This window comes from Megalobrama amblycephala, linkage group LG22, assembly GCF_018812025.1.
Source record: "Megalobrama amblycephala isolate DHTTF-2021 linkage group LG22, ASM1881202v1, whole genome shotgun sequence".
NCBI classification, from domain to species: Eukaryota; Metazoa; Chordata; class Actinopteri; order Cypriniformes; family Xenocyprididae; genus Megalobrama; species Megalobrama amblycephala.
Genome location: NC_063065.1, coordinates 30,246,245 through 30,269,627, shown reverse-complemented (window position 1 = coordinate 30,269,627; position 23,383 = coordinate 30,246,245). Strand labels below are relative to the sequence as shown.

At 38.3% G+C, this 23,383-nt stretch overlaps 1 long non-coding RNA gene across 1 annotated transcript in view; it reads left to right on the top strand.

Annotated features, from left to right (window-relative positions):
- The window catches only part of LOC125258351, a 44,163-nt gene extending 22,598 nt beyond the window's left edge, over positions 1–21,565 (top strand). The window contains exon 4 of the long non-coding RNA XR_007182594.1: positions 20,623–21,565. This is a non-coding gene — a long non-coding RNA (uncharacterized LOC125258351). The remainder of the gene's footprint in view (positions 1–20,622) is intronic.
- Positions 21,566–23,383: the final 1,818 nt, after the last annotated feature.

Below are 23,383 nucleotides of genomic sequence, written 5' to 3'. Positions count from 1 at the left end.
ACCGAACAAGATCAGGGTCAAATCGTCATTCCCTTAATACTTAATGTGGAGATCACATACCACCATAGTCAATTTCTTTTGAGGTCTGGTATAAAACATGACATACAAAAATACCTAAGCTCTTGTGTATGCACGATTAAGCAAAAGAACGCGATCTTATTCCTAAATGACAACGATTCGGTTATGTCTATTAAACCTTTTGAAATTACAATCATACCAGAATATTTAAACCTGCTTTTGCATTGCTGCTGAAAGCAGTGGTCATGTAAGCTATATGTTTTAAACAGCTTCACAAAGTGTTTTCAACAACATACTATTGCTACATCTGTGTTGCAAACATTAAATAATAATGCAAGTATTGCAATAACAATTTATAGTCTGAATATACACTGATTTCAGCAATTAAAATAAGTAGCTAAATGAATGTTGAAACTAATGTTGTTACACTGTTCTGCCAGTAGGTGGTGACCAGTGACTGTTAAAATGTATTTGATGTATCAGAATCATTAATTCCAGACCTCAAAAGAAATTGACTATGGTGGTATATGTGATCTCCACATTAAGTATTAAGGGAATGACGATTTGACCCTGATCTTGTTCGGTCTTAAATCAGAAGATGTTTGTTGGTAATACTTTACAATAAGGTTGCGTTAACATTATTTAACTGCATTAGTTAACATTAACTAATAATGAATTGCTCTTCTTCAGCATTTATTAATATTTGTTAATGTTAATTTCAACATTTACTAATACGTTATTAAAATCAAATGTTGTATTTGTTAACATTATTAAATGCACTGTGAAGTAAACAACCAACAAACAGCTGTATTTTTAACGTTAACAAAGATTAATAATTACAGTAATGTATTGCACATTGTTAGTTCATGTTAGATAATACATTAACTAATGTTAACAAATAAAAACCTTATTGTAAAATGTTACCTATTTTTTTTTTTTTAAATTTCAACACAAAACGTATGACCACAATAACTTTAAGAAACATTTTTTGTTTGTTTGTTTAGATAAATAGGGGTTTGACCTGTAATGTGATGCAGTTAGACTAGGTTACATTTGATAAATATTATTAAATTGTAAAGAAATAAAATATATATTTTTGTCGAAAGAATTCCAGGCGCAGTTCACTCTCAGCCAATAAGATTCCACGTAGCATTTTCATGGATCAGTCGTCTCTTCTGATTGGTTTATAACTTTTGACAGCATTTAATCCAAAAGCAAATTAATTTCTGCAAGAGCACGGAGAGATTCGTGAGCGCACATGTGCAGTTTGAGCGCGCAGGACACGTTTGAGCACGCAGGAAACAGTTTTGAGCGTGCACACGCAATATCTGAGCGAGAGGAGAGGCAGTTCATAAGAGAGTACTGTATATTTGAGCGCGCGCGTCCAGATTTGCGCGAGAGCAAAGGAAATCCGCGCGCGAGCGGACAGATTTGCGCGAGAGCAGAGGAAATCCGCGCGCGAGCGGACAGATTTGCGCTCGCGCATTACATTGATATGCTCTCGCGTCACAATAATGTGCTCTCGACAATTGACAGTAAAATAATGCCATACGGCATAATAAAAGTCCCGCTGCTCGTGAGGCGTGTGTTGATCAATCGCTCCAGCTCCTCGTTCAGCTCCACAACACTCGCTCCTGCTCTGCTTCATATTACAGTAATGTTAATAATCTCATCCATGAACATGATTTCTTCCCGAGTCCTATCCCAATTCTATTCCACCATCCGTTGAGGTGGAGACCACATATCCCAAGATTCCGCGCTCAAACTTGCCGTCATCAAGCTATGCCTTTGTTTTGAATAGGCCTCTAGCGGACAGAAAATAACATATTGCACCTTTAAATTAAGTTATTTAAAAAAAAAAAAAATGTTGAAATGGACAGCTTTTAGTTATACTGTAACGCTGAATATCTATAATAAATGTTTTTTTAAAAAAAATCTATTTCATAGAGACATCAGTTCCAGTAATTGTATCAATGATACTGGTCTTTATTCATAAAAATATGCCATTAAACAAATATACTATCTTTAAGTTGTTTCTACATTAATTTGGAGAGTAACTGTGAAATTATTACAATATAAAAATATAAAAAAACTCCAATGTTTTAATTGTGATTAATTAAAGAAAAAAATGTGTGATTAATTAGTTATTTTTTTAATCGTTTGACAGCACTAATATATACATCGATCAGGCAAAACATTATGACCACCTTCCTAATATTGTGTTGGTCCCGCTTTTGCTGCCAAAACAGCCCTGACCCGTCAAGGCATGGACTCCTCTAGACCCCTGAAGGTGTGCTGTGGTATCTGACACCAAGATGTTAGCAGCAGATCCTTTAAGTCCTGTAAGTTGTGAGGTGGAGTCTCCATGGATCAGACTTGTTTGTTCAGCACATCCCACAGATGCTCGACTGGAATTAGATCTGGGGAATTTGGAGGCCAAGTCAACACCTCAAACTCGTTGTTGTGCTCCTCAAACCATTCCATTTTTGCTTTGTGGCAGGGTGCATTATCCTGCTGAAAGAGGCCACAGCCACCAGGGAATACCGTTTCCATGAAAGGGTGTACATGGTCTGCAACAATGCTTAGGTAGGTGGTACTTGTCAAAGTAACATCCACATGGATGGCAGGACCCAAGGTTTCCCAGCAGAACATTGCCCAAAGCCTCACACTGCCTCCGCCGGCTTGCCTTCTTCCCAAATTGCATCCTGGTGCCATGTGTTCCCCAGGTAAGTGACGCACATGCACCCGGCCATCCACGTGATGTAAAAGAACAACGTGATTCATCAGACCAGGCCACCTTCTTCCATTGCTCCGTGGTCCAGTTCTGATGCTCACGTGCCCACAGTTGTTGCTTTCGGCGGTGGACAGGGGTCAGCATGGACACCCTGACTGGTCTGCAGCTATGCAGCTCCATACGCAACAAACTGCGACGCACTGTGTATTCTGACACCTTTCTATCAGAACCAGCATTATATATATATGTACTGCCTTTAATTTATTCTGATTTTAAGTAAAAATGTATTTCAGTAATAAATTCCTATTGATTGACAATTGACAATATTGAGCAAAATATTTATTTAAAGAAATAAGTGGATTACACTAATGAGAACCATCATTGAGAATAATGTATATCATTAATAATAACCTATATCCCATAAATGAAAATTTCAAGCTTAAATGTGTGTAATTGACATAAAAATAATATGCAAAAATTAAAAAAAAAAAAAAAAAAATGCAGCTTCAGCTTCATTTTATATTTTTCTTTTAATTTGGGAGTAATACTGTAATACTGTACAAGTATCATGAGATTCACCCAGTTATGTTCTGTTTTAAGAACAGCATGAACAGATATCGGAATCCATCTACAATGTTTTAAAGATGCTTAAATACAGAAATACACTCTAAGAAACATTTATAAGAAAAAAGTACAGGCGAGATAGAGTGAAAGTGAGTGGGAGTGTGTGAGATGTGTAGAGGTTTATAGGAGGAGACATATAGCCTGCGGGTGATTTGTTTAACTTTGAAAGGTTCTTTGGTTTGTGCTAAATTCGCTGCAAGCTACACGGCAGCAGATCATCTAACTCTTTTCCCAAGTGGCACCAGCTAACAGCGCCTGGTTCCTGTGCGTGGGTAAGGAAGTGAGATACCCATGAGAGAGCAGACGACAGCTATCGTTTGGTTAGCCCTGGCCCAGAGTCTCACTAAACAAATGGAACAAACACACACACACTCATGTACACACTCGACCTTCTCGTGCTTGAGGGCAGTCATATTTACAGTTTGGCAAATTTTCGTGGGTGAATTCCAGTCATTTTAATAGGAATCCATGCGATTGGGTGTGAGGATGAAACATTCACCCATGCAGGTTTCTCAAAATTTTCTAGTTGGTCGCAGGAATTCGCCGCCCTCACACGAAATTCCCATATACATGGATTCCTATTGAAATTATTGTACTTCAGCAGCAAAGATTCGCTGAGCAATGGTAAAAATTACTGCACCACCATATTTCACCACATTTTGCATGCGAAAAAGGTATACTGTCTATTTTCAAATGTGTACGGATGTATGAAATACAGCTCAGAAGTTGCTTTCAAACCAAGCGTCTTTATGTTGGTCGAAGCTGCAAAGCTATGTGACCAGCTTGAACCTGTTGCGAAATCTACATGGGGAAATCTTACTGATTATTGATCATATTGAAATGACTGGATTTCGTTAACAATGGTAAAAGTGACCAGACCTTAGTGGTATGTGTCCACTACAGCAGCAAAACTGCTTTGGAGTGTATCATTAGTGTGTGTGTATAATCTATTTATTTCAGTGCACATTTAATCATTATGTAGACACAATTACAGTTGTAAAGATGAAATTCTCGTAATTTAATGAGTTTATTCTCAACATTTTATCTCGACTTTATTCTTGAAATTTAACGAGTTTTTTCTCGTAATTTAATGAGTTTATTCTCAACATTTTTTCTCGAAATTTAACGAGTTTTTCTCGAAATTTAACAACTTCAATCTCGAGATGGTTTTATTTTTTTTTATTATTGCTTGGACCTAATCCTTTTCCATACAAACCTTACTCAGAATGAAAACATACTAATATGTAAACAATATGATTTAGGCACTAATCCAGCAGAAATTTATGGAGCCATGCACATGACATGCAAGAAAAAAAAGTAAATCGCGTGCACAATTTACTATGTTGTTCCCTCAGTTTGCTAATTTGTGCACACAATTTACTATTTTGTTCCCTCAATTTGATAATTCATGTGCACGATTTACTATTTTGTTCCCTCAATTTGCTCATTTGTGCGCACGATTCACTAATTTGTTCCCTCCATTTATAAAGCGTGTGCACAAGTTACTATTTTGTTCCCTCGATTTGATCATTCGTGTGCACGATTTACTATTTTGTTCCCTCAATTTGCTAATTTGTGCGCACGATTCACTAATTTGTTCCCTCCATTTATAAAGCGTGTGCACAAGTTACTATTTTGTTCCCTCGATTTGATCATTCGTGTGCACGATTTACTATTTTGTTCCCTCAATTTGCTAATTTGTGCGCACGATTCACTAATTTGTTCCCTCGATTTGATCATTCGTGTGCACGATTTACTATTTTGTTCCCTCAATTTGCTAATTTGTGCGCACGATTCACTAATTTGTTCCCTCCATTTATAAAGCGTGTGCACAAGTTACTATTTTGTTCCCTCGATTTGATCATTCGTGTGCACGATTTACTATTTTGTTCCCTCAGTTTGTGCACACGATTCACTAATTTGTTCCCTCCATTTATAAAGCGTGTGCACGAGTTACTATTTTGTTCCCTCGATTTGCTAATTTGTGCACGATTTACTGTTTTGTTCCCTCGATTTACTAAATCATGCGCACGATTTACTATTTTGTTCGCTCGTTTTGCTAATTTGTGCGCACGGCTTACTATTTTGTTCCATTGATTTGCTAATTAGTGCGCACGATTTACTATTTCGTTCCCTCGATTTACTAAATTATGAACAAATAATATTTTTATTTTTCGCTTTATAAATCGAGGGAACGGATTAGTAAATCGTGCGCACAATTTAGCCTACAATTTTTTTCTTGCATGTCATGTGCAGGGCTCCGTAGAAACTTGAGCACAATCTGTATAATTTTAAACACTTGTGACAGATGTCAATATTTGCTTCTCATAGCAATTGGCTGCTGTCCGATGTTTTTCACTTGATTTTGCATAAACTTTTGGATGCTTTCAGCCGCTCTGTACATTTTCTCTTACCTGTGGTCAATCCCACAATTCACTACGCTAACGTGAAGCTCATCTCACAGCTCACAGAGAAGTCAATTCAAAACAAGCAGCCTTCTGCTGGTCAGCATGGCAAATCCATGTATCCAACTTGAACCCATTGCGAAATCTGTGTGAAGAAATCTTTCACCTTCATGTGAATTTCCCAAGCCAGTCTGTAGCAAATTTTTTGCTTGCTATTTGCTTAAAATTGTGTATTACTTAACTTTTGGATGCTCTCTGCCACTCTTTTTCTCCAACCCGCTGTCAATCCCACAATTCACTGTGTGAGCCTGAAGCTCAACTCCCATAGGAATAATTTTAAAATGGCTGCTCTGCTCTCTCCGCGCCAATGTACACTTACTGTTTTGTTTGGTCACATTAGTGAAATTTTGGCAACATTTTGTGAGCAGAAAAAAGTCAATTCTCTTTTGTTGAGAGTGTAGTGGCATGGTGAAATCCCAGTCACATTGATTCCAACAATATGTGACCACACCTTTACTCTGTGGAATTTAAACACTTATGTGTTCCAATCAAAGATGTCACATCGGCTAATCTCTGTGGTGAATCTGTGTCTTAAAGAGTGAGATGTTGAGTAACAGTTGAGTAAAGATGACAGGAAAAGAGTGCGGTGTTAGCAGCCAGATAGAGTTAAATGTGATGGGGATTACGCTTATGTGGAGATGCTGCAGTTTTAAGGAGTCCAAATCTCTACCTGTCAGTCTGCACAGCTGGAGGGTGGCCTCTCCCAGGGGCTGATGGGAAAAAAATGTAAATAGGGCGCCATCCTCTTGGATAATCCATATTGAGCACTAATCTGCTGAAGTGTGCTTCAGATCACCTGGGCGCACTTCTCCTCCACGTCATTGTAAGCTTTGATGTACTGTAGAAGTGCGCGGAAAAGTAGAACGTATGGAAATAGCTAATCTAATGACAGAGAAGTAAGAAATGAGGAAATGCATGTCTCTGAGTCGACAGATGCAAGGATTTCTCTTTTATCCTCATGCTGAATCATTACACCTGTCGGCCAGCATTTATGTATGCTTCAATAAGTGGCCATTGCTGAAAGCACCATATTTTGAAAAGCCCGGATGAGTTGTTTCATTGGAAGAGTATTGAAGTGTATAGATTTGATGCTTTTATATTAACCCCTTGAAATCAAAGGCACAGACTGCTGTGTTTCGCTAACACTCCCTATTTAAAACGAACGGCAACTCCATTCATAATTTAGCTGCCCACTGCTGCACTCCATTGTATGAGCCGGCCCCAGAGCTTTTCAGTCATATTTCAGCTCGCAAAATGTAATGCATTTTGACAAGTAAATTGCTTGCCTTTTTGCTGATAGCGTTGCACATAAATAATGAATTCTTAGTAATAGCTACAGGAATAATACGCACCATAGACTGATGCAAATGACAGACTTATAATTGATGATGAGGTGTGATAGTTTAGATTTATGGGTAAAACTTCATGTAGCAAAAACAGTCATGGACAAATAAACTTTCTTGTTTGTTTTTATTTAATAGCAAAATGTTCTTTTAAAAATGAATGGATGCCATTTCCCGGCTGGAAATTCCAGTTACATCCAGCATGATATCTAGCTGGTCATTAGTCAATTCAAGCTGGTTTAGATGGACATCCCTGTTGCAAATACCTTCAATGCTAGTCTAAAGCATAATGTTTCAATTTGCCAGACACTCTTCAATTGATTTACGTTGTATTGAAGATATAGACTACCACTCAAAAGTTTGGGGTTGGTAAGAGTGGGGCTTTTTTAAAATGTTTTTAAAAAAGGAGACTTTTATGCTCACCAAGGCTGCATTTATTTGAACAAAAAATACAGCAAAACAGTAATATTCTGAAATACTACTACAATAACTTTTTTCTATTTAAATATATTTTAAAATGTAACTTATTCCTGTGATGCAAAGCTGAATTTTCAGTATCATTACTCCAGTCTTCAGTGTCACATGATCCTTTAGAAATAATTGTAATATACTTTTCTGCTCAAGAAATAATTACTATTATAAATGTTGGGATTTTTTTTTTTTTTTTTGACTTTTTTAGGATTCTTTTAGAAACAACTAGCAACAAGAAAAAACACAGGAACTAAACATAACATGCCCTGTAGGGCACATCCTTGTGCCACAACAGACAGTCCAAGGAAACAAAGAACCAGGGTGAAACCAATAGACTCATGGGACCGATGCAGAGATGGTGGCTCGGCAGACCAGGGCGGAGCCGTAGGGAGTGAGAACAATGGTGGAGCTGGAGGGAAGGAGCCCGGTGGAGCCGAAGGGCTGGAGGGACGAGGCGTAGGTGGGGGCCCGAAAGTCTCTGTCGCAACCAGGGTGACACCTGACCACGGTGGAGCCGGAGGGACAAGAGAGTCTTGCGGAGCCTGAAGGATGACAGACCACGGTGGAGCTGAGAGAGCATGGAGCCAAGGTGGATCCGAGTATCTGGACAGAGCTATCAAAGAGGAGCCATAGGACTGAAGGGAGCCAGCGGAGGCGAGGCCAAGGAACTGGATGGAATTGGCAGAGGAGGAGGGAGTGGGAGGCTGGGGAGACCAACGGTGATGGAGGAGCTTGGGAGCTGGGCAGATCCAGAGGCGCCAAAAGAGTTTGGGAGCTAGGCGGAACCATCGGAGACTGGAGGCATTGTGAACTGGCATATTCAGTGTCATCAAATATTCCCATAGGAACTGGATCCAGCCACCTCTCCTCAGAGGTGGGTGTATGAGCGGGGCTCTAATCCCAGCCATCTAATTCCACAGGGACGGACGTTGATGCCTGCTCTCACACCTGGTCAGACTCAGTGACTGGCTCGGGTTCCAGGACGAATATTGCTTCCGGTATGTATTTGGGCTCAGGATTAATGGTGGGGTTTATATCTGGGTCAGCGTTGGGCTCTGGCTCATAATTCGTGGCGGGCATGGCATGAGGCTGAATGGGCTCTGGGTCTGATGTGAACAGGACTGTCAATTGGCTGTTGAATTCCTCACTCATTCTTCGTGAAAACCACTTCCACAAATACTTCCCTTGAGGACCATAAGGGGACAGGGGCATTAGTTGTTTCACATAACCATTTAAGTCAGCCCCCAAAAAGTAGAAATGAGTGTGCTGTCAGGGTAGTGTTTTTGATAGGCTAGGTCCAGGAACTCACTGGTATGGTCCTTGAGGGTGCGATCATCTTGGATGAGGAGGAGTGGGTGAACGGCTGGCAGATCCATGTATCCCTTCTTCTCTTTACTCGTTTAGAGTTAGTTTTTCTGTCTTGTCTGTGGTTTCTAATACATACAAAGATGAAGACAAACAGGGTCTTACAAATTGTATAGTGCTTATTTACAAAATCAACTCACAGAAAAAAAAAAAGAGAAACGCAAACCACACATTAACGCAAATGAGAACCGACTAAGAGTATATATATACCCGATACAAACAAGAAACTGGGAACCTAGATGAGGAACAGGTGAACATAATCAAATAATCAATGGGTAACCATAGAAGCAAACTAGCAATGAGAATAAAAAGCAACAGGAACTAAACACTGGAAGGAAACATGGGAACTAAGGTGTCTATAGATGTTTTTGTTAGGTTATTTTGAGAGCCATTGCTTCAGATAACTGAGTTAGATTTACTTAGTCCCTTTACTTAGGGACTTGTCAGCTTCTCAGTATACAAAAGAGCAGCTGGCCGACCATCTAAAACTGCTGAACACAAGCTTGGCCAGGCTTGGAGACCAGGTTAAACTAGCTTTGACCAATTTTTGCCTATTTTTTAATTGTTCACACTGACAGAGTTTCTGCAAATTGTCCGACAACTATATTAATTCAAATGGAGACAGTGAAGCTCAAGTGATCTGCCTCATGAAACCTTTTGATCCTCGAGGAGGAACGTCGCTGTCATGTGAATTCTAGTCTGAAGTTTCTCTTTTTAGAGAACAAAAATTGACTATTAAACAATCATAGAAATGTTTTAGTCTGTGACCTCTCTGTCGTTGGCCATTCTATGATCCTTTTCTTTGACCTGCACTGATAGCACACCTGGGAATGACAAAAGCAAGCTTGCATGCCCTCCACACACCGTGGAAGAGAGAAAAAACACCGCGGACAGTGATTGAAAAGTGTCAGCGACACAAGGGTTGTTTTTCTTGGCTGGAACAGCTTGTTGTCTCAGAGTGACAGATGACAAGACGTTCCCGGGTGCTGACGAGGTAACGATGATTGCGACAGGAATAATGAAGGGCATGCTGACAGTGAGCGTGATTACATTTAGATCTCTATCTCCCCTGCCAATAAACCAACACGGCTGCTTCTTTACCTTCTGGGATTAATTAAATCAAAGATAAAGATAATAAAGGTAATTGCAACTGCCTTCATCATGGTTCATAGTCGGAATCATGCTCCTGCTGTTTAAACACACACAGACAGGTGTGTAAGCAGCAACAGGAACACACACGTATGAGTGTTTCTTCACATACAGACACTGTTTTTCCAGACGTTGACTTTTTCATGAAAACTAACACAATTAATCTCTTCTTTTTTGTTTTATGAATGCAACATTAAAACTGTTAAAAATTAGAAGGGTTTTTTTGTACTTTTCTTCAATAATAAAGATAAATAAATGCAATGAAGTTAGTTGTAGTCAACTGTAGTCATTTTTCATGCCTTCATCTTACTTTTTACTACATTTCAATGTTCTTTTGTATATAGACTTTAATGTTTTACCTTTCAGTCTTAAACTATGAAAATTCATACAGTCAGTATGAATTGCCTTTACAATTACGATAATTTAAACAGTGTTAAATAGACATAAACATAAAATTATTCTTGATGTCATTTAGTCCTGCTTTCTTTTTTTTTTCCAGTTTGAAAACTACATGCGAGTACTTACCCGTCTTGTGACTTGAGCTCCATGTTGCTGTTTACCAAGGAGACAACAGTGTCAGTGAAGAGCAGCTTTACATGTGATACATGTGAAAATAAAGAAATAGCAAGGCAAAAAACTTGTTACTTTTTTCATTGTGAAAATTAAGTACATTTCACCTCCAAAATGCTCATTATGTAATGCAAAATGTCATAGTAGTAATTAACCTTTTGTTTTGTATTTAATAAAGATTTTTAATTTAAACTTGTCAAAGTTTAAAAAGACTTGTCACTATTTAATTATATTTCCCCCTCCCTTCACTATTTTAAATTGTCCTGCATTATTTTGACAAGTGAATATTTTACAAATATTCCATATCGTTATAAAAGCTACATGCATAATTATAAATAAATTATGAAAATGCTTTTTAAAATAGTTTCAGATGGAGTGTACCATGTCACACCGCGGGACATTAATTGTCATGAAAATGTCACAATGCAAAATAAATAAATAAATACTATGGTTGCAAAAACAGGCTTTTTTTCATGTAAGAAATAATTTTATTTTTTCTCTCTTGATTTTGGTGTGAAATATAAGCTGGACATGACACGAGTATGATGCATTATATTCTGATCACTGTTCATTATAGATTGTTAGACTAGATAAAGAACATAGTGCACTGTTTCATCCCTGAGCCATCATCCTCAGAATCTCAAGACTTCTGACTCTGCATCAAAGCCTTTTGTTATGAAAGAGGTGGAAAATTGCAGAGCATCATCCGATATGAAACAGGAAAGGATATCATCCCTGTGATCTTCAGCCCATGGAGACCCACAGCCATAAACTGCATAATGATCATATTATAGGCGTCATAAAGCTCTGTTTTTGTAGTCCCGCAAAGCTCGTTAGAGAGAGATATCAAACTTAAAGCATTACCCTTGAATAACTTTGGCTTCAGAACTTCATTTCTTTATTCTCCGACTCTCTTACATCTTCGATGTAGCTGCCAGCTATTGGAATGATCCTTTAATGTGAACATTTTCATCCATTACTTCTCTCTTTACTCTCTCAATATAACACGTTTAATTCAAAAATAACGTGTGTTAATCAACCAAGTGTATAAATGAGCCCTATGAATACTGTGGTTCTTTGTGAAATGGATGGTCTCTTGAATTTTGTGTTCATTAGCCTTTTTTACTCAAGTTTTTCTTTCATAGCTCAATTTAAAAGTAAAAATGCTTTGCTTCTGTATCTTGGCAAAGCTGAACATAGTTTGAGTTCTCATTGAGATCTCTTCTGATACTTTTGAGAGGTTTTTTTAAAGTTACACTTTGTTTCGATGGTCCACTTTAGACATTCTACTAACTGTAAGTACTGTAACTTTGCAATTTCATGACAACTAACTCTCATTAGAGTATTAGTAGACTGTAGGGGTGTAACAATACGCTCAGCTCACGATACGGTACGTATCCCGATACGGAGTTCACGACACGATACGTATCACGATATTTTGAACAAAATTAAACTGAAATTCAAATAAGATTTATTTAAAAAAACATTAACACATTTCAATAATTTTCCTTGTTGTACATACAAGATCACATTTCAAGGTTTAATAAAAACCTTCTGTATTCAAATTAACAGCTGAATAGGTCTGTCTGTCACTGAAAAAAAAATAAGTTAAATTTAACATGAACTAGAATTAAGAATCCTAAGGGACCGTTCACATATCGCGTCTAAAATGCGTGGAAGGCCCGGCCATTGCTATGCAACCATGAACTGCGCTTGCCAAGTTTCAGCAAAGGATCAATTGATTTCTAGCCCTTGCATTACCTTTACTACTAGATATATTTATGGAGATAAGATATAAAAAACCACTCTGTACAGCTATGATCAGTTGTTCGGCTGAGATTTTGATGTTTTGTTACAGAAAGGCCATAGCTGATCGGTTGGTTCTTGTCACATGGCCTGCGCTGCGCTTGCGGCATTCTGAAAAGTTGAGAATTTTTTATCTCGACGCGCCTGGAAAACGCACTGCATGCACGTCGCAAACACGTTGCTTCCATTGTGAGCGTGCCTGCCGCGTGGCTACATTTGAAATAACTGACTTGCACGCGGAAAAGATGCAATATGTGAACGGCCCCACAGAACTTCTTAAAGCAAAGCATCGCAAGCATCTGTTGCTTTTCTGTGAGCATAGCTGTTTCTGTCACTGCGGTGAAAGAAAGCCACGCTCGGGCGACCAAGCAAGAGACTGACGCAAGAAACGTTTAAACCTGCTTGCAAGATTCGATGTGTGCGCGAAACACTTACTGAACTAGAGAGCTGATTGAGACACACCCTTAATACGCGGTGACAACCCGGCTTCTCTCACTGCCACCTCCGTGTTGCAAAGTAGGTCACGTTGGCAGCTCAGCCAATAAGATCAGACTGCTGTCATATCGTAAAAGTATCGACATCACTCTGCGATACATAACGTAACATTTTTGCATCACGAAATATCGTACTGTGATATATCGTTACACCCCTAGTAGACTGTAAGGTTTGGGATTGTAGCAGGGCTTGACATTGACACCCGCAGATTGGATCTCTTGGCTCATTGGCATTTGAGACAGGTGCACGATGGTGAGAACAATGGAAATGGTGAAGAACAATGTCTTTAATCAAATAACAAGCTCAAAAGATGACCACTTTCATACAAACAATAACCGACGAGGACTGAACATAACAGGAAGTATAAATGCACATAGTAAATGATGACATTAAACAGGGACGGCTGGACAGAGATTAAGTAATCAGACACCATAGCAACTAATGAGAACTAATACAGACATGACAGAAACAACTGAACAGAACATAATTGTGACCATGGTGGTGTCGATGTTGGAAGGAGCCAGGGTGGAGCTTTGCCTGAAGGGCTGGGTGGAACTTGGGAGACAATCATCAGTGGCGGAACCAGGGTGAGTGGAGGAACTGGCAAAGCAGAGTGGCTGCCAGACCAGGGTAACTCCGATGGCCTAGAAGCCTGAGGCTGAGCTGAGGGCTTGCGGGACTGAGGCAATGACAGGGAGTCGGCTGTCTGGAGCAACGCTGGAGCAGACAAGGATGACAGGGAGGTCGAAGGATGGGAGGAGCCCAATGACGCCATAGGGGTGGAGGGTGTAGGCACCGCCGGAATCCTGGAAGTCTGTGGCGGAAGCTGGGCATTGACCGCCGGAGGCCGACCTGGAGTGACGAGGGAGCCCAGCAGAGTCTCAGGGCAGTCAGGCCACAGAGCCGATGAGGGAGCTGTGAACTGAAGTGATGCCGACAGGCTGAGGTAGAGACATGGCCCTGGAGGCCCTAGGTGCAGCCGGGGACTTGGCCTCATGCCGAGCTAGTGGACGGGAAGCCCGAGGTGATGTGGAATAGCCACATGGAGCTAGTGCTGGGGGCAGTGCCGAGGAGCTGGCCAACACCAGTGATGCTGACAGATCCAGGGGACTGGTCATGACCAGCAATGGAGATGGGACCAAGAAATCAGGCAGGAGCATAGGCAGATGAAGACAATCTCTGGATGGGACCGGCGATCATTCAGGTCTAGGTCCACTCCTGACTCTAAGATGGACTGATCCCCATGCGTAGACACACGGGCTGTGTTGTCATCTGGCTCTGGTTCTGTGATAACCTCGGTGGGTGTCTCGAGCTCACTGGCTGTGAGGGAGAGTCCGCTGTCCTGGAGCATCCAGCCCAAATACCCCAGCCACCTTCGGTTCTCAGGGAGGAGGAGATGCATCGTGTGAGTCCATGGTTTATAATACTTGTTTATGAGGGTCAGCTACGGATTGGCATTTGAGACAGGTGCATGACAAAGCGAATGGTGAGAACAATGTCTTTAATCAAGTAACAACAACATGACAACATTCACACAAACAATAACCGACAAGGACTGAACAGAACAGGGAGTATAAATACACATAGTGAATGAGGACACTAAACAGGAACGGCTGTACAGAGATTAACTAATCAGACACCATACCACCATACCCTCACTCACTCGTTTAATTTGAATCATTGGTGTTACAGGGCTTGAATTTCGCGACCCAAAGTGCATGCACATAAAGCTGCCACTCAGTACTAAATTGAGTCCTTTTTCGCTGCTTATTGTGCATAAACATTCAAATACACACAAAGTAATTTCAGGTCTTAAAGTGACAAAAGCCTAATATACCTGCGATTTGCTGTCAGCCAACGTTGGGCCATTGTTGCATGCTTTTTGGGCAGTGTCTGTCTGCGTCATTGCCATAAGTGAGAGAGAGAACTTTGATTGGCTGTTCAGCTTTGCGAAAGTGATGAAAGCAAACAAAGTCAAAAAGTCAAGGACTGTGTACAGGCAGAAGGCTGTTCTAATTTTACGTCATCTTGCCTGAGCATTTCAATGCGCTGATAACAACACGAGCCCCCTGGAATTAAGAATGTGATCAGCATGATTGATATTCAAAAAGGTAAGCAAGCGCTGCTTTGTTTATGGTTTGTATATCTGCAGTCCTATAGTTTTCGTTTTCCTTTTACAATGACGAATATAGACTATACCTGCTGATATAGACAGTTATTTTCTTACACGCAGGTGCAGAATGCATGTGCTAGTGTTGGCCGTCAGTTGTAGTCTTTGTGGTATGTTCAAGCGCAGATTTTTGGCCTAGACGCAGCCAATGCAAGACGACAACACAGTCAGTTTTCTTCACCCCTATTTCTTTTACATCAGCTTGGTGTGTCACAACCTTTAAGCAGACAGTCTACTAATACTCTAATGACTGATAGTTGACATGTAGTTGCAAAGTTACTTATAGTAAGTACACTGTCTAAAGTGGACTATCGAAATAAAGTGTTACCTTTTTTTTTTAAATCTGAGAATTGAGAGACTTGGGTTTCCATTTGCTTTTTATTTTGCCTAGGAGAAACAATTGAGATATTAAAAAGATCTCATTTGTGATTTTTCTGTTCTGCCAGATAAGCCCCGCTGTGGACTGGGCAGCGGTGGGCTCGAGTGTGTGCTTGTGTTGAGATTACTCTCTAATGACACTTGAAATCCCTCTCCATGAGCCCAAGGTGACGTAATATGAAAACAAAGCTCAGATCTGAACTCCCGGCGATTTCGTTTTTCAGAACTCTAGAGCTGCTTTGATCGATAAACTGCAGTGGGTTATGAGATGTGTTTGAATTGGTTTTGTTGCCATATATTTGGCAATGTGTATCAAAACTAAAACTGTTCAAGGTTCTGTTGTCAGTTCCCTGGTGGTTTACTTGGCATTTGTTGAGAAAGTTTGGGCCATATGGGGATTTACGTGCACACAGATAAGCTTTCCATTGTTTTCATTAGCATACAGACCATATGGGTTTTGACACATTAGCAGATACTTGATGGCCAACGCATTAGTGTGGAAAACACAGAGGTGATGACTAGTGAGAAAAAAAAAGTCTGTTCATCTTGCGTACGTGTAACGGGCTTATCACACTCTATCATACTTTAGTCATACTTAGTCATACATAATCATACTTAGTTTATGAGATCTACTCTTAAATTATGAATATACTCTGAGATTTCAGGAGAATCAGGAGACTTGAGTAGCAGCCTTCATTTGCTATACATTTAATCTCATTTCTGTCTAGGATAAACACTTCAGATCTCATAGTATTAAGCAGAGATGATTTTTTTCTTCTTAAATTTTATTCTCATATTACACTTTGTGCACGGCAGATGATATGGTATCATCATTGGGTGTTTTGAAGTATATATATATATATATATATATATATATATATATATATATATATATATATATATATGTATACATAATTGTTATGAACCCAGTATGGTCATATTTGTGGGTTGTTTGTTTTTTCCTTTGTTTGTTTTGCAGGATGCAGTTAGGGTGAGTGACGTCATTATGGCTGAGGACTTATACTGTGTTGAGCTGATGCCGGCAAATTTAAGCAGTTCCCTTCAGTTGTGATGGTGTGTGTTCTCCCTTCCTTCATGCTGTTTTCGTTCTCTTTTCAGTTCTTTGTTTTGTTTTTGTTTAGTCATTTTCTAATTTAATCTTTAATAAATATTCCTTTTTTGATCATGATCTAACGTGTTGTCTCCTTCTTTGTCACGGCTTGTGAACCGGCTGTGACAAATGGGGGCTCGTCCGGGATCTGCATACCATTGCACTGTGCACAGTTCGTTAGTTTGCTATATATATATATATATATATATATATATATATATATATATATATATATATATATAAACTAGAAACATGGCAGTTTTAAGCTGTAAGCAAATGAGCACTGAGCTGTGTCATTAGCCATGCAAGTCACTTCCCATCATGCTTTTAGTTTGCACAGTTGTTAGAGAGCAATGTGGCGTCTGGCTCTGAAAATGGCAGCTCACTGTCTTGAGAACATTTCGGCACATAAGCATGATATAGCTGCAAGTAGGACAGGATGTCTAACCAGCATGATGACCGGTGATCGGCTCTGTACAGAACAAGCTTTATTGTTTTGAGAAAAATAGATCATAGGCAAGCATTCACATTCAAGAGCATTTTATAGGATAAAAGTTTGTATATTGATTATCATCGATTGTTTAGAGCAGCCACTTGCAGAAAAAATAAATTGGTACCCATGTTTAAGAGTAACAAACACAAGAAGACTTCAGTTGGGGTCTTTTTACGTTTTTCTCATTTCCAAGATATCACCCAGACTATTTCAAAGCCCTAATGACAAATGGCAAAAAATAAATATATAATGGGAAGTAAAACCCTTTCCAAATTAGAAAAGTTCAGCTTTAAAGGGTCACTGGTGTCCAGGTCTTTAGAGACCCGTGGCCCTGAACACAACATATTTCAAGGTGTCAGGGAGACCAGTGAGACAGTTCTCCTGTGTAAGCACTACCGCCGAGAAGAGCCAAAGAGGCCAAAAGATTTCTGGGATGCTGACTTCATGCATTCTGCTTTTAAGAGTCTTAGCTCAGAAAGAGCATCCAAGGAAATACCAGTGCCCTACTTATGTATGTGTGTGTGTGTATGTGTATATATATATATATATATATATATATATATATATATATATATATATATATATATATATATATATATATACACACACACATACACTACCGTTCAAAAGTTTGGGATCGGTAACATTTATAATGTTTTATAAAGAAGTTTCGTCTGCTCACCAAGGCTGCATTTATTTAATTAAAAATACAGTAAAATCAGTAATATTGTGAAATATTATTACAATTTAAAATAACTGTTTTTAAAATATTTGAAAATGTAATTTATTCTTGTGTTGGCAAAGCTGAATTTTCAGCATCATTACTCCAGTCTTCAGTGTCACATGATCCTTCAGAAATCATTCTAATATGATGATTTGCTGCTCAAGAAACATTTATTTTGTACAGATGTACAAAATATTTGTGTACAATATTTTTTTTTCAGGATTCTTTGATGAATAGAAAGTTCAAAAGAACAGCATTTATTTGAAATCTAATCTTTTGTTACATTTTAAATGTCTTTACTGTCACTTTTGATCGACTTAATGCATCCTTGCTGAAAAAAAATATTAATTTCTTTAAAATTAAAAATTCTTACTGACCCCAAACTTTTGAACGGTAGTGTAAATATTACAAAAGCTTTGTATTTCAGATAAATGCTGTTCTTTTGAACTTTCTATTCATCAAGGAATCCTGAAAAAAAGTAAACAACTGTTTTTAACATTGATAATAATAATAAATGTTTCTTGAGCAGCAAATCATATTCAAATGATTTCTGAAGGATCATGTGACACTGAAGACTGGAGAAATTATGCTGAAAATTCAGCTTTTCCAACACAGAAATAAATTACATTTTATATTATATTCCAATAGAAAACAGTTATTTTAAATTGTAATAATATTTCACAATATTACTGTTTTTACTGTATTTTTAATTAAATAAATGCAATATTGGTGAGCAGACAAAACTTTTTTAAAAAATATAAAAAATGTTCCAAAAATCCCAAACTTTTGAACGGTAGTGTATATATATATTAGTACACACACACACACACACACACACACACACACACACACACACATACATATACACATTATATATAAAAAAATGTCAAAACGTATACTGTAAATATAGATTAACAGTCATAATTTCTCCATTAAATAATTGGTTTTGATTGTCTTTTAAAAATATATTTTTAATATATACTACATATACAGCATCTTTTTTCCTTCTTTTTTTAATATTTGAAGGTTTAATATTGTTTTTTAAATACACATTATCTCAAGCCACACTGTTTGCAACATTCCCTTGTGAAAAATAAGTGAGCTTAATTATACTGAATGTACACTTGTAGTGTATATGAATCTTAAAAAAAAACCTGTTTGCAGATAATATAATATTAATGAAATAAAGAGTGTACTTAAAGAGAGTACACTTTCAGTGTTGTTTCTTAAAAACGTTGTTTTTGTCATGCTTTAAAGAAGTACACTTGTTTTGATGTGTTGACTAACATACTAAAGCACATGTAAATTACTTGATTACAATTTTAACTGTAGTATGTTATTCGATTACATTTTAATTCATGTTAAATGTACTAAATTGCCACTTCATTAGCAGTACGCTTTAACCACATTTCAAAGACAATATAAGTAATTATAAAACACAGACACAGATGTACTTAAAGGGTTAGTTCTCTCAAAAATGAAATTTATGTCATTAATTACTCACACTCATGTCGTCCCAAACCCATAAGGCCTTCGTTCAACTTCAGAACACAAATTAAGATATTTTTGATGAAATACGAGGGTTTCCGAACCACCCATAGGTAGCAACGACATTACACCTTTTGAGGTCCAGAAAGGTAGTAAAAAAATTGTTAAAATAGTCAACGTGACTGCAGTGGTTCAACTTTAATGTTATGAAGTGAGGAGAATAATTTCTGTGTGCAAAAACAAAACAATAACAAACAAACAATACTGAGACAGCATTCAAACATAACACGGAAGTGATGCACCACATTCACTATGTCAACAGCGTAGGAGACTGTCAGCGAAGACAAAAAAATTGTTGAATATAGTCGTTATTTTTGTTTTGCCTGTGCACATAAAAGTATTCTTGTCGCTTCATAACATTAAGGTTGAACCACTGTTGTCACATTGACAATTTTAATGATGTCTTTAATACCTTTCTGCACCTCAAAAGGTGCAGTGACGTTGCTGCCTATGTGTGGTTCAAAAACCTTCGGATTTTATCAAAAATATCTTAATTTGAGGTCCAAAGATGAACAAAGGTCTTACAACATGAGGGTGGGTACTTAATGGCATACATTTCATTTTTGGGTGAACTAAGTCCTACTTAAGTAGGCAACTTTAAAAATGTTCAGCTGATTTTACTGATCAAATTTTAAACTACAATATATTTTCATTTAATTGCAACTAACATACAATTAAGTGCCCAAAAACATTATATTCAGTTCACACTTAAGTATGTTCTTTTAAAGTTTTTTTTTTTCTTTGATAACTTCTCTTTTTAAAAGTACGCTTAAGTGTACTTCTTTTTCACAATATTTAGCATACTTGAAACGTTTTTTTTGTGAATGTCTATAAATACTTAAAATACACTGAAAAGTGTTGATCAAAATGGTTAATGTACTGTTGCATTGTTAGCTTATCAACATGCTAACACTAAACTTTATCCAAAATAATTGTTGAAGCTATTTTCTTGGTTGACTCGACAACTGTGAACCTGTGTGCAGAGTGTTCTAGATCTGTCATGTTATTTCATATTGGTTTGATGTTGTCTTGGTAGGCAGTACAAAGCAAGGTTGCACGCTAGCATTTTGGAATCGAGCTGGTATGTTCTAAATCTGTTGTTATCCAGTGAGAAGACTTTCACTGTGTGTTCAGTGATTTTTTTTTCTTCTTCTCCAGGCTTCAGGTTGGACTGTAGTCCCCAGTGTGAAAGACTGGAGAAGATGGACACAGCTCTTAATCACAGATCGGTGAGACTGCAGGAACACAAACTCATTATCAAGAAGCTCCTGTGTCCACCGAGACCTGATCAGACTCTCCACCTCCAGAACCCAAGAGGATTCGGCAAACACCCACCCTAATCCCTGCGCTAGATCAGTTCCAGGACCAGCTGAAGCCCTTTAGCTAATGAGGCACTGTGGAGACACCCTCATGGCCAGGTGCAGTAATGTACACTAAATCAAAGACCAGGTAGATGATGGACATAGACAGAGATGGAGGTGGCAAATGTGTTTCCTTTACAAATTGATCAGTGTTTTGGAAAGCTGTTGGTGAGTGCATTTGCAGAAATAGACTGACCTAACATGTTTATAGTAGACATATTTGATATACAGTAGCACAATCAAATGTATTATTACTTAAATTAAATGAATAATGTGGGTCCCAAAAGTGGAGAGGTCGCCACCGCATCGGGAGGAATGAGTGCGGACCACAAACACAGCATAACGGTGGCCATTACAGGAAGTTTGGCTTTTCCCAAGGTGGCGGCGACCGCTACAGTTCTTTCTGCATCATCTACCTGCCATCTCATGGCCACGGAGACTTCTCACGTCCTGTCTACGCCCCATGTTACGGCCACGAAGGCTGTTCAAGGACTGTCTATGCCAGGGGTCGGCAACCTTTTTGTCATGAAGTGCCATTTTTAAGTTTCTGAGTTAATCACTGTGCCACAATTTTGCAGGCGAAAATTGTCTATTGTCAAAAGTGTAGTTATTTATGAAGCACTGCTCACAGTCACTTTCAAACCAAGCACCTTTCTGTTGATCAACACAGCGATTTTGCATGATAAACTTGTAAATAAATGGGGAAATTGTATGCAAAATTTCCAATCGCATGGATTCCCATTGAAATAACTGGATATCATCTGTGAAAATTCACTGAACAATGGTAAACGTGACCACACCTTAATACCAAAACGCACAAGGTTGCTTTGTTGTTCTCTCTGGTAAATTATATTGTTTTTTTGGACATTAATAATCTCCCTCTCAGTAGATGTTAATGTAGAGTGAACATCTAGCCTAGTTTTACCTTTGTCATGTGTGCAGAGAGTTGTCAAATAGGGATAACCTCTGATACATTACCCACTGCGGCCACACTGAGGAACTAGAGCTTATTTAATGATCTGAAAAGGGAAGCATGTCTTTTTATAGGGGTTTATAATGGTCCCAAACATCGAAAGTTTCATTTTTGCGTCTCAATTTTAGAATATAAAACTCAGAGCAGACCTACATAAATGCTTTATGCAATCTCTTTTTGAAAATGCAGCTACTTGTTTGTTTTATTGAAATTGTAGGCCTACTCATCATACTTCTCTATGATATTCTGCTCCCAAAATTCAAATTCTGGCACAATTCACATTTTCTGTTCATGTTCAAGTTTAATGCACTGAAGTTAATACTTAGAGTTAAGGTGCAGTCACACTGGTGAAATTTCATTGGCCAGAAAGGTCCAGTGTCTATTGTCAATAGTGTAGTGACGCACAAATGAAGCACAGCTTACCAAAGAAACCAAGTATTGGTCAACATGTGAATCCACATCACCAACTAGAATCCACTGAAAATGGTGAAATTTTTCCCCTGAACACGTAATTTCCAATCACGTGTATTTCACCTTAAGGGTTAGGGGTTTGTTCAAATTTTTAACCAAATACCATTTATTTCCAAACAGGTTTACTATTAATTCTGCAAATCAATCTGGGATAGTGAGATCCTCCACCCCGTTCTAAGACAACAGACATACAGTAACCCTAACATTTAAAAACTCTTGAGGACCCCATAATGTGTTAGTCTTGAAGGCAGTCAGGCGTGGGTCTAAGTAAGGTTTAGTGTTTAATTACTCCCCGGTGATCACTCTACAGGCATGCATTCACTTGAGTCTCGAAGGGGTCTGAGGAAGGCGAGACTGTAGACATGATGGATCGCAGTACGTTTCAACCAGGTAAATCTTCACCTTACTGCGGTTGTAGCAGCTCTCTGATGACACTTGATTAAACTCCTAAAATGATTAAAGGCATAAATAATCTTGGCCTGGTGACATTTCTTTTCAAACTCCAGCAATCTGAGCACACATTGAATCAAGCGTGATTAATTAAAATGTGTGGCTCTCACCATGAAGGGATTAATTTACGAGAATTTAACTGTGTGAATAGTTTTTGTGACTGTGTGAAAGTAATGTTTCAACATCACACCCCCTTTAGTGAAGCCTCAGTTAACGTTAGGTTGTTTGTTATTAAGTCCACCCTTGTTTTCCGTCATGCATAATAACATATGGATATAGGTTCCAAAAACGAGTGAGCTGCCTTGCTGTCTTCGGGCTTCATAGGCAGCTGCTTTAAGACAGAATCCTAACTGAAATTTAACTTTATAAATGACTGATTTTGAACACTTTACATAGGCAGCAACTCCACGTCACACAAAACGGACAGGTGACTTGACTTCGCAAGTCACAACTGATTCTGGTGATGTTAGCTTGTTGCTAAGCTAAAAACAAAATGATCTAAGCATAAAAATACATAGTATGCACGAAAATTAGCTAAAATAGTACATTTTTAATTAGTAGTGATATGCTGTGTGATATGCTTTTTTTTACTTTAGTTAGTGTAAAATGTTGCTGTTTGAGCATAAACAACATTTGCAAAGTTGCAACGCTTAAAGTTCAATGC